The 10,000-nt window shown below is 33.9% G+C and overlaps 7 non-coding genes across 7 annotated transcripts; all 7 read right to left on the bottom strand.

The window, feature by feature from the left end:
• Nucleotides 1-895: 895 nt before the first annotated feature.
• Trnac-gca (transfer RNA cysteine (anticodon GCA)) lies at nt 896-967 on the bottom strand. The gene has a single exon. It is a non-coding gene; the product is annotated as a tRNA-Cys (tRNA).
• A 361-nt stretch (nt 968-1,328) lies between these two features.
• Nucleotides 1,329-1,401, bottom strand: Trnat-ugu (transfer RNA threonine (anticodon UGU)). The gene has a single exon. It is a non-coding gene; the product is annotated as a tRNA-Thr (tRNA).
• Nucleotides 1,402-1,796: 395 nt separating this feature from the next.
• On the bottom strand, nt 1,797-1,868 carry Trnac-gca (transfer RNA cysteine (anticodon GCA)). The gene has a single exon. It is a non-coding gene; the product is annotated as a tRNA-Cys (tRNA).
• A 361-nt stretch (nt 1,869-2,229) lies between these two features.
• Nucleotides 2,230-2,302, bottom strand: Trnat-ugu (transfer RNA threonine (anticodon UGU)). The gene has a single exon. It is a non-coding gene; the product is annotated as a tRNA-Thr (tRNA).
• Nucleotides 2,303-2,697: 395 nt separating this feature from the next.
• On the bottom strand, nt 2,698-2,769 carry Trnac-gca (transfer RNA cysteine (anticodon GCA)). The gene has a single exon. It is a non-coding gene; the product is annotated as a tRNA-Cys (tRNA).
• Nucleotides 2,770-9,463: 6,694 nt separating this feature from the next.
• Nucleotides 9,464-9,535, bottom strand: Trnac-gca (transfer RNA cysteine (anticodon GCA)). Its single transcript has one exon. It is a non-coding gene; the product is annotated as a tRNA-Cys (tRNA).
• Nucleotides 9,536-9,896: 361 nt separating this feature from the next.
• On the bottom strand, nt 9,897-9,969 carry Trnat-ugu (transfer RNA threonine (anticodon UGU)). Its single transcript has one exon. It is a non-coding gene; the product is annotated as a tRNA-Thr (tRNA).
• Between the last annotated feature and the right edge of the window lie 31 nt (nt 9,970-10,000).

Below are 10,000 nucleotides of genomic sequence, written 5' to 3'. Positions count from 1 at the left end.
CAATAAAGTCATCGTATCGTCTCTTATCACGCCTCCGCGTTGCACTAGATTTGTCTCGCTTTGCCTCGTTGTTTCTCCAAATCAAGCTTATTCTCATTTTTCCATTCTGCTCAATGGACGTCCAAGAAAAATCACTATATTGTTCATTTGCAACGTTCAACAAAGCTAGCAAAGTTTTTGGGAGATTATCCATTTCTAATTAACGAAGAGACTGTATCTCCCATACAGACCCTCAATTCAACGGGAATTTAGAGTACACCAAAATTAGTCTAAAAACGCAAATAACGCATCAAATTGTCAATCTGACTTACATTCTGTGAAATAAAGTCCTATTGTTACAAACTTCGGCTGGAAATTCCAATCCAAAAACACAATAACGAGTTATATCCACAATTTATATCAGAAAAGACAAAAAGGCGTCCGACATGATTGGCGTACTCAACTGGTTCCCGCAACCCCTGGTTTACAAGACCAGTGCTCTAACCACTGAGCTATGGAGGCTCTTGCTATAGGTAGTGAATTTAACAAATTTGAAGTTCAGGATTATTTCGCTAAATCGTGAAAAAAATGACTGTTTTAGCAAACCGTTGAAAACAGTCGCATCGATTCATTGAAGGTGTTCGAGTCTGGGTAGTTCCACTGACTTAAAGTAAAGGTTTTATTACTGATCGTAGAAGTTTTTCGCTTATTAAATGCACATATAATCCACTATCAATTTGGACACGTCACACGATCAATGGACAATATGCTGAATAGATCCACACTCCATATCATTAGAGGATAAAAAAAGACTCGAGGTTTTGAGTTTCCGAGAAACGATTTTTTAAATGATGTTACTACGATGGGATGTCGATCGACTACGCTACTGCAATAAATAACGGGAAAAACTAAAAAGAGGGGGCACCCGGGTTCGAACCGGGGACCTCTCGATCTGCAGTCGAATGCTCTACCACTGAGCTATACCCCCAGATGACAATGTATTTGTAATTTTATTTATTTAAACTTGGATTGTTGATGAAACAGTATAGTTATGATAAATACATGTAGTCAGTCATATTTCTGGAAGAAAAACCTTATTTCCTTGAGTTTTGAAAATAAATGAATCATATTATTTCATTATGCGCTACTAATTGTACTATGGAAAATGACCGGGAATGACAGTAAAGCGTAAAAGTAAAGATTAAGTTGAAAGTATGACCCAATTGGATCTTTGAAACTCTGCTTATCTTGAAGCGGACTTTCTCGATACCGAAACTTCCTATACATATTTTTAAGCGAATTTCGTTGAAGGGGCTCAAAAATATTGGAGATACGACCGAAATCGCTCCAGCCCCCAGTGAGGATCGAACTCACGACCCCTGGTTTACAAGACCAGTGCTCTAACCACTGAGCTATGGAGGCTCTTGCTATAGGTAGTGAATTTAACAAATTTGAAGTTCAGGATTATTTCGCTAAATCGTGAAAAAAAATGACTGTTTTAGCAAACCGTTGAAAACAGTCGCATCGATTCATTGAAGGTGTTCGAGTCTGGGTAGTTCCACTGACTTAAAGTAAAGGTTTTATTACTGATCGTAGAAGTTTTTCGCTTATTAAATGCACATATAATCCACTATCAATTTGGACACGTCACACGATCAATGGACAATATGCTGAATAGATCCACACTCCATATCATTAGAGGATAAAAAAAGACTCGAGGTTATGAGTTTCCGAGAAACGGTTTTTTAAATGATGTTACTACGATGGGATGTCGATCGACTACGCTACTGCAATAAATAACGGGAAAAACTAAAAAGAGGGGGCACCCGGGTTCGAACCGGGGACCTCTCGATCTGCAGTCGAATGCTCTACCACTGAGCTATACCCCCAGACGACAATGTATTTGTAATTTTATTTATTTAAACTTGGATTGTTGATGAAACAGTATAGTTATGATAAATACATGTAGTCAGTCATATTTCTGGAAGAAAAACCTTATTTCCTTGAGTTTTGAAAATAAATGAATCATATTATTTCATTATGCGCTACTAATTGTACTATGGAAAATGACCGGGAATGACAGTAAAGCGTAAAAGTAAAGATTAAGTTGAAAGTATGACCCAATTGGATCTTTGAAACTCTGCTTATCTTGAAGCGGACTTTCTCGATACCGAAACTTCCTATACATATTTTTAAGCGAATTTCGTTGAAGGGGCTCAAAAATATTGGAGATACGACCGAAATCGCTCCAGCCCCCAGTGAGGATCGAACTCACGACCCCTGGTTTACAAGACCAGTGCTCTAACCACTGAGCTATGGAGGCTCTTGCTATAGGTAGTGAATTTAACAAATTTGAAGTTCAGGATTATTTCGCTAAATCGTGAAAAAAAATGACTGTTTTAGCAAACCGTTGAAAACAGTCGCATCGATTCATTGAAGGTGTTCGAGTCTGGGTAGTTCCACTGACTTAAAGTAAAGGTTTTATTACTGATCGTAGAAGTTTTTCGCTTATTAAATGCACATATAATCCACTATCAATTTGGACACGTCACACGATCAATGGACAATATGCTGAATAGATCCACACTCCATATCATTAGAGGATAAAAAAAGACTCGAGGTTATGAGTTTCCGAGAAACGATTTTTTAAATGATGTTACTACGATGGGATGTCGATCGACTACGCTACTGCAATAAATAACGGGAAAAACTAAAAAGAGGGGGCACCCGGGTTCGAACCGGGGACCTCTCGATCTGCAGTCGAATGCTCTACCACTGAGCTATACCCCCAGACGACAATGTATTTGTAATTTTATTTATTTAAACTTGGATTGTTGATGAAACAGTATAGTTATGATAAATACATGTAGTCAGTCATATTTCTGGAAGAAAAACCTTATTTCCTTGAGTTTTGAAAATAAATGAATCATATTATTTCATTATGCGCTACTAATTGTACTATGGAAAATGACCGGGAATGACAGTAAAGCGTAAAAGTAAAGATTAAGTTGAAAGTATGACCCAATTGGATCTTTGAAACTCTGCTTATCTTGAAGCGGACTTTCTCGATACCGAAACTTCCTATACATATTTTTAAGCGAATTTCGTTGAAGGGGCTCAAAAATATTGGAGATGCGACCGAAATCGCTCCAGCCCCCAGTGAGGATCGAACTCACGACCCCTGGTTTACAAGACCAGTGCTCTTTTTTTTATTTTGATAAAATTTTATTCAAATAAATACATTCATAAAAGAATTATTGGGCTAGTCTCCCATTAATTCATATTATCACAGTGTTGGTTAGAATTGTAACAATTATTAACAACAGATCTCAATTAAAACTCAATATGTACTTCATCATTACTTATCCTTAGTACAGGATTTTTGTTTAAATAATACTTTTCAAATAAATACATGCACTTCTTCTGTTTATAATACAAGTATGCATAACTCACATGTTTTTGCAGAACATTTTTAAAATATGGCACTATGTCTATCAAATGATCATCCTTCATAGAGATATTTCTCCTCTTTACTACACAGAATCTTCTAGCACATAAAACTGTATTCACAAAGTATAAGTTTATATTTTTATCCTTCTTGACTAGACCAAAGTAACATATATATTTGAAATCTAGAGTATTGACAAAGCTAGTAGAACTATTACACAGAATGTTATGTAGGAAATCTTTAAAAAAGTCATTGAACTGAGTCAAACATCTACACACAATGATCAAGTGCTCCAAGTCTTCATGCACATCTTCGCAAACTGGACACATAGAATCAACAGTAATTTGGCATCTCATCAGTCTCTCCTTAGTGAAGAAAACTCTATGGAAAATTTTGAATGATGACTCAATCCAATCACTTTGTAAAAATGAAAAGTTCAAAACTTTTTGTACTTTTTGAACATCAAAATCTGAAAATATTTCACACCAGTATTTTACAGAATTAGGTTCTCTTGTTAATGTCTTTAACAGTATATCATAAAATGATCTTGTTGTATTAGGTAAAGCATACTTTCTACCATTAACGCTGTAAATTATATTTAAAACAGTTGCTTTACAAGTGTTTGCATTTTCTTCAACTAAAACTACATAATCTTGTGGAATACATTGCTTAATACATTTCACTACTTTAATAATTTTATCAACGGAAACATCAGGGAACTTTTGAGATACAATATCTTGAATATAAGTGTCCTTCATAAAACCTCTCTTGCATTCATAAGCTAAGTCCTTAATCTTGATAATACCTGCTTCTATAAATGTTCTCATATATAACATACTATCACCATTCACAATCATTGGATTACAGAAGAGGGGAATATCAAAAACGTTAGTCACATTAATTTCTATTTCCATACAATGACGTATCTTCCCCCATGCATACAACATACATTTATAAAAATCAGGCAAACATCCTAATTGTCTATGAGTAAAATCACAATACAATATTTCAACACCAAGATTCATTCCTTGTACTTTAGAAAAGAAATAAAGACATGTAACTTTCCAAACAGCATTATAATCCATATCTAATAGCCTATTTAAAAACTTTAGTCTAAATGCATACATTTTATGAAAAATTTCAGGAAAATTTAAACCACCATCTAACACCTTATTAGTTATTACATCATATGCAACTAGAGATGGTTTATCATTCCACAAAAAATCAATACATATCTTCTTAATTTCTAAATAATGTTTTTCTGGTATATTAACAACCATAAGAGTATACCAAAGTTTACTCATCAATAAAGTATTTATTACAGTTAATCTACCATGTATTGATAAGTGTCTCATTTTCCAAAAATTCAATAGCTTCAAAATAGATTGTACTTTGCAATCCCAATTCAAACTATCACAAAGAGATTTATCCTTACCAATCCATATGCCTAAAAGCTGTAAAACCCCATCACACTCTCTAATACTCCAAGCATCTAATTCATGTTTTGAAATAGTTCCAGTTCCCAATGCCAAAATTTCTGATTTATCCTTATTTAATTTTGCCCCAGATGCTTGTTCATACAAATGTAAAACTCTAAAGGCTTCATCTACTGAATTTTTGTCAGACAAAATTAAAGTAGTGTCATCAGCATGTGAAAAAATCTTTTCTTCAACGTTTGTATTAGGAATATTCAAACCTCTAATACTACTATTCTTTTTAATCATTGTACTCAATGGTTCAGCTACTAATACATATAATAAAGCTGATATAGGACAACCTTGCTTTACAGAGTTCTTTAATTGAAAATATTTGGACAGGAACCCATTACACTTGACAGTGCTGAAAATGTCAGTATAAAATATTTTTATCCAAGAAATAAATTTCTCCCCAAATCCAAATTTCTGCAAGACAGAAAATAAATATTCATGTCCAACCCTGTCAAATGCTTTTTCCTGATCAAGTTTCAACAAGTAACATTCTAAATCATCCATTTCAACCAAATCAATAATATCTCTAACACTTGCAGTAGTGTCAGAAATGTCTTTACCTATAATACAGCAACTTTGAGTAGGTGATATAATTTTTGGTAATACAAACTTAAACCTGTTAGCCATTACTCTTGCTAGTATTTTATAATCCACATTTAATAAAGTTATAGGTCTGAAATTTTTAAGTTCAGATTTGTCACCTCTATTCTTATATATCAAATTAATCATGCCATATCTCATAGACCTAGATAAAACTTTATTTTCTTCAATACTATCATAAATATATTTCAATACAGGTTTCAATTCATTTAAAAAATAAAGATAGAATTCAACAGTCAATCCATCAGAGCCAGGCGTTTTGCCTTTTTTCATTCCTTTCAATGATTGTTCAATCTCATCAATACATATATCATCATCACATTTAGTAATATCAATATCATCAACTTTAACATCAACACAATCTAACATGTCATTGATTGCATTATTGTCAGTATTTACACATGAAAACAATTTTTCATAAAAATTATGCACAACATCTAATAATTCCACAGTACTACTAACAGCATTACCATCACAATTTCTCAAAGTACTTATCAAATTCTTATTTTGTTTATATTTTTCTAGACTTAAGAAATAAGCAGTATTCTTGTCACTTTCTAAGGCATGTTGACATTTAGACCTTAATATAGCACCATTACATCTATGTTTTTCTATAGCTTCAAGTTCATCTTTTAATTCTAAATATTTTACATAATCAATTTCTATACCACATGCAGACTTCACTGACAATTCTTGTAACTTATTTTGCAATTTAAAATATTCTTTGCTTCTCTCTTTCTGATTTTCTTTGCCATAGATTTGACTTATTCTCTTAATACTAAATTTCAAATTATCCCACCAAATGAGAGGGTTTGAATAATAAAAATCTGAACATATTTCATCTTCTAATAACTTTCTGATTCTTGTTACATATTCTTCATTATCTAATAAGGAACAGTTAAAAATCCAGATACCTGGTCCTCTTTCAACCTCTGTAAAATCTAATTTCATGCTAACAATACAGTGATCACTAAAACAAGTATCTCTATAAAAAATATTTTTAATACAGGGCTTAACATTACTAGAAACTAAAAAATAGTCAATTCTACTCTGTGTCAAAAAACCTTGTACAACTTGTTTTCGTGAAAACATTTTGACACCTGCATTTCTGTCTCTCCAGACATCAAACAAACAATTATCGTGCATCATAGTATTAAGATATTTCACAGACCTATCTGCATAAAAAGCAGTTTTCCCACTTTTATCTAAAGGAGACAGTGCAGTATTAAAATCACCTGCTGCTATAACATATCCGTCTCCTTTAATTTTACTTTTACAATCTTCAAAAAATTCACATTTTTCACTTACACTATTAGGAACATACAAATTAAAAATATCTACAATTTTATCATTGATTTTACCTTGAATATGAATAAATCTACCAGGTACACATTCACAAACTTTAAATACATTTTTAAGGTTTTTACTGACAAGAATTGCAACACCCTGTCTATTACAGTTACTATTACTTGCAAAAATATCACCATTCCATAATGTCTTATCATTCTTTATATCTTCAAAAATAATATTATTCCAAAATGTTTCCTGTAAGCATACAATATCATACTTTCTTTCATTACATAATGAAAAAATACAATCCTTTTTACTTTGGTTACATAGACCATTACAATTAAAACTTATGAAGTTATAAGTAGCCATCACAAAAATAATTCTAATAATATACAACATTAAACACTCCATTATTAACTATTCAAATGTTTTTGTAAATTTGACAACCTTGCTGCTTTAATATTAGGCTTGATATTAAGCATACTTCTCCTTTTAATACCCAAGTAATTTCTCTTCTTCCCTACAACAGTGAAAGTATCTCCACTTTCCTCTTGGTCTTCACTGACCACGGGAAAAGTGTCCATAGTAATCTCATCCAGAGAATCACATGAACTTCTGACTTCCCCCTGGCTACTGTCATTTTGTTCAAGGGGGGAGACAGCACTTTCAACACCTAAACCATCAGACATTTTATCAATTATATTTTCACCAGACAATTCAACATTTGATTTAGTAAGCAAAACTGGTTCAATATTACAATTATTCAAACAAATATTGTTTAATTCTTTATCTGTACCTTTCTTGACTTTATCATCTATGACACATTCCGCACTGTCATCACCAACACCATCATCCATCTCAAAACACTCCTCCTCATCAATGTAAATACCATCTCCATTCCAGTCACCGTCACCCTCATCATCAGTGCAAAGGCTAGCACCACCTTTAGCACTTTCACCAAAACCCACTTCATCTACATCCTCAGTGTAATGACTAGCATCGCCATTTACACTTACGATTCCATCTTCCATACTATCTCCTACATCTGTACCTTCACGAGAATCAACATTCTCCTGCACACTTGTACAAACCTCCTTCTCCTTACAATTTTTATCCATATATCCAACTTTCACATCTGTGGTTTTCATAGCCTCCTCATCTGCTTCTTTTATCAACTCCCGACATGACATTTCCTGCAAATTCTCAGAAGAAAATTGTGGAAATTGATTCACAATTTGCAATTCTTCTCTGGCTTTGCAATTACAATAGTCTTTCTTTCGAAAACAAAACGCACACTTGTTTTTTAAACATTTTCTACTAATGTGCCCCTGCTGACCACATTCAAAACATTTAAATTCTGGACAGTCTTTGTATATATGTTCTGAGCTAAAGCACCCAGAGCACACCTTGACTTGTTGGTTATGAATAACCCGGTAGTAAGCCGTCTCCTTTTCATTAACTGAAAACTTCATTGAATACGGTATTGAAGCCATGTTCGGCGGAAGTTTAACTTTGAAAATACGAGTTCCGTCAAAGACATTATTCTTTGACTTCATCCTATGCTTCTTTATCGGAGAAACAATCTCCACTCCAATCTTGGAAAATCTATCAATAATTTCTCGATCTGAGACATACATACTTAAATTTAGTATTGAAACGTACTTAAAACTTGCCTCTAATTCATTAACAGCGCACTTTTTACCATTTAAAGATAGTTCACCAATAACGGATTCCATCATTTTTCTCTCTCTTAGTACCACCTCATAACCAACTCCATTTTTCGGTACGCATGCAACGACACTTCCAACACCACATTTCTTCTCAATTTCATCAATAATCATTTCAGCCTCCACGGCACCAAAACCATCTACGGGGCACCCAACTAAAACGGTTTTCTCCTTTGAGAACTGTTCATTTGAAAAATTCATGTTTTTTCGAGAACTTTCTCCCCCACTATTATTAAAGTTTGCCATCAGTCTTTAGTCAAACCACTGAATACAAATCGAACACACCTTCCCTCCCCCTTTTCCCTGTAACGAAAACACAGGAAAAGGGGCTATTCAACAAATATTATGCGATAATATATGTCACATTCAATCATATAATACACATTAAACTTCAGGAAATGTTTACAGTTACAAATATGGCGAAGAACTCACCAAAATCAGAATAATTTCCGGACAACACTTTGTTTACATGTTAAACATGGTACATCCAAAAACCAGCCTCACAAGACCAGTGCTCTAACCACTGAGCTATGGAGGCTCTTGCTATAGGTAGTGAATTTAACAAATTTGAAGTTCAGGATTATTTCGCTAAATCGTGAAAAAAATGACTGTTTTAGCAAACCGTTGAAAACAGTCGCATCGATTCATTGAAGGTGTTCGAGTCTGGGTAGTTCCACTGACTTAAAGTAAAGGTTTTATTACTGATCGTAGAAGTTTTTCGCTTATTAAATGCACATATAATCCACTATCAATTTGGACACGTCACACGATCAATGGACAATATGCTGAATAGATCCACACTCCATATCATTAGAGGATAAAAAAAGACTCGAGGTTATGAGTTTCCGAGAAACGGTTTTTTAAATGATGTTACTACGATGGGATGTCGATCGACTACGCTACTGCAATAAATAACGGGAAAAACTAAAAAGAGGGGGCACCCGGGTTCGAACCGGGGACCTCTCGATCTGCAGTCGAATGCTCTACTACTGAGCTATACCCCCAGATGACAATGTATTTGTAATTTTATTTATTTAAACTTGGATTGTTGATGAAACAGTATAGTTATGATAAATACATGTAGTCAGTCATATTTCTGGAAGAAAAACCTTATTTCCTTGAGTTTTGAAAATAAATGAATCATATTATTTCATTATGCGCTACTAATTGTACTATGGAAAATGACCGGGAATGACAGTAAAGCGTAAAAGTAAAGATTAAGTTGAAAGTATGACCCAATTGGATCTTTGAAACTCTGCTTATCTTGAAGCGGACTTTCTCGATACCGAAACTTCCTATACATATTTTTAAGCGAATTTCGTTGAAGGGGCTCAAAAATATTGGAGATACGACCGAAATCGCTCCAGCCCCCAGTGAGGATCGAACTCACGACCCCTGGTTTACAAGACCAGTGCTCTAACCACTGAGCTATGGAGGCTCTTGCTATAGGTAGTGAATTTAACAAATTT

The sequence above is a fragment of the Perna viridis genome, chromosome 2 (assembly GCF_037379345.1).
Source record: "Perna viridis isolate PV_CMFRI_1.1 ecotype Kerala chromosome 2, ASM3737934v1, whole genome shotgun sequence".
NCBI classification, from domain to species: domain Eukaryota; kingdom Metazoa; phylum Mollusca; class Bivalvia; order Mytilida; family Mytilidae; genus Perna; species Perna viridis.
This window is presented reverse-complemented; position numbering and strand designations above follow the sequence as displayed.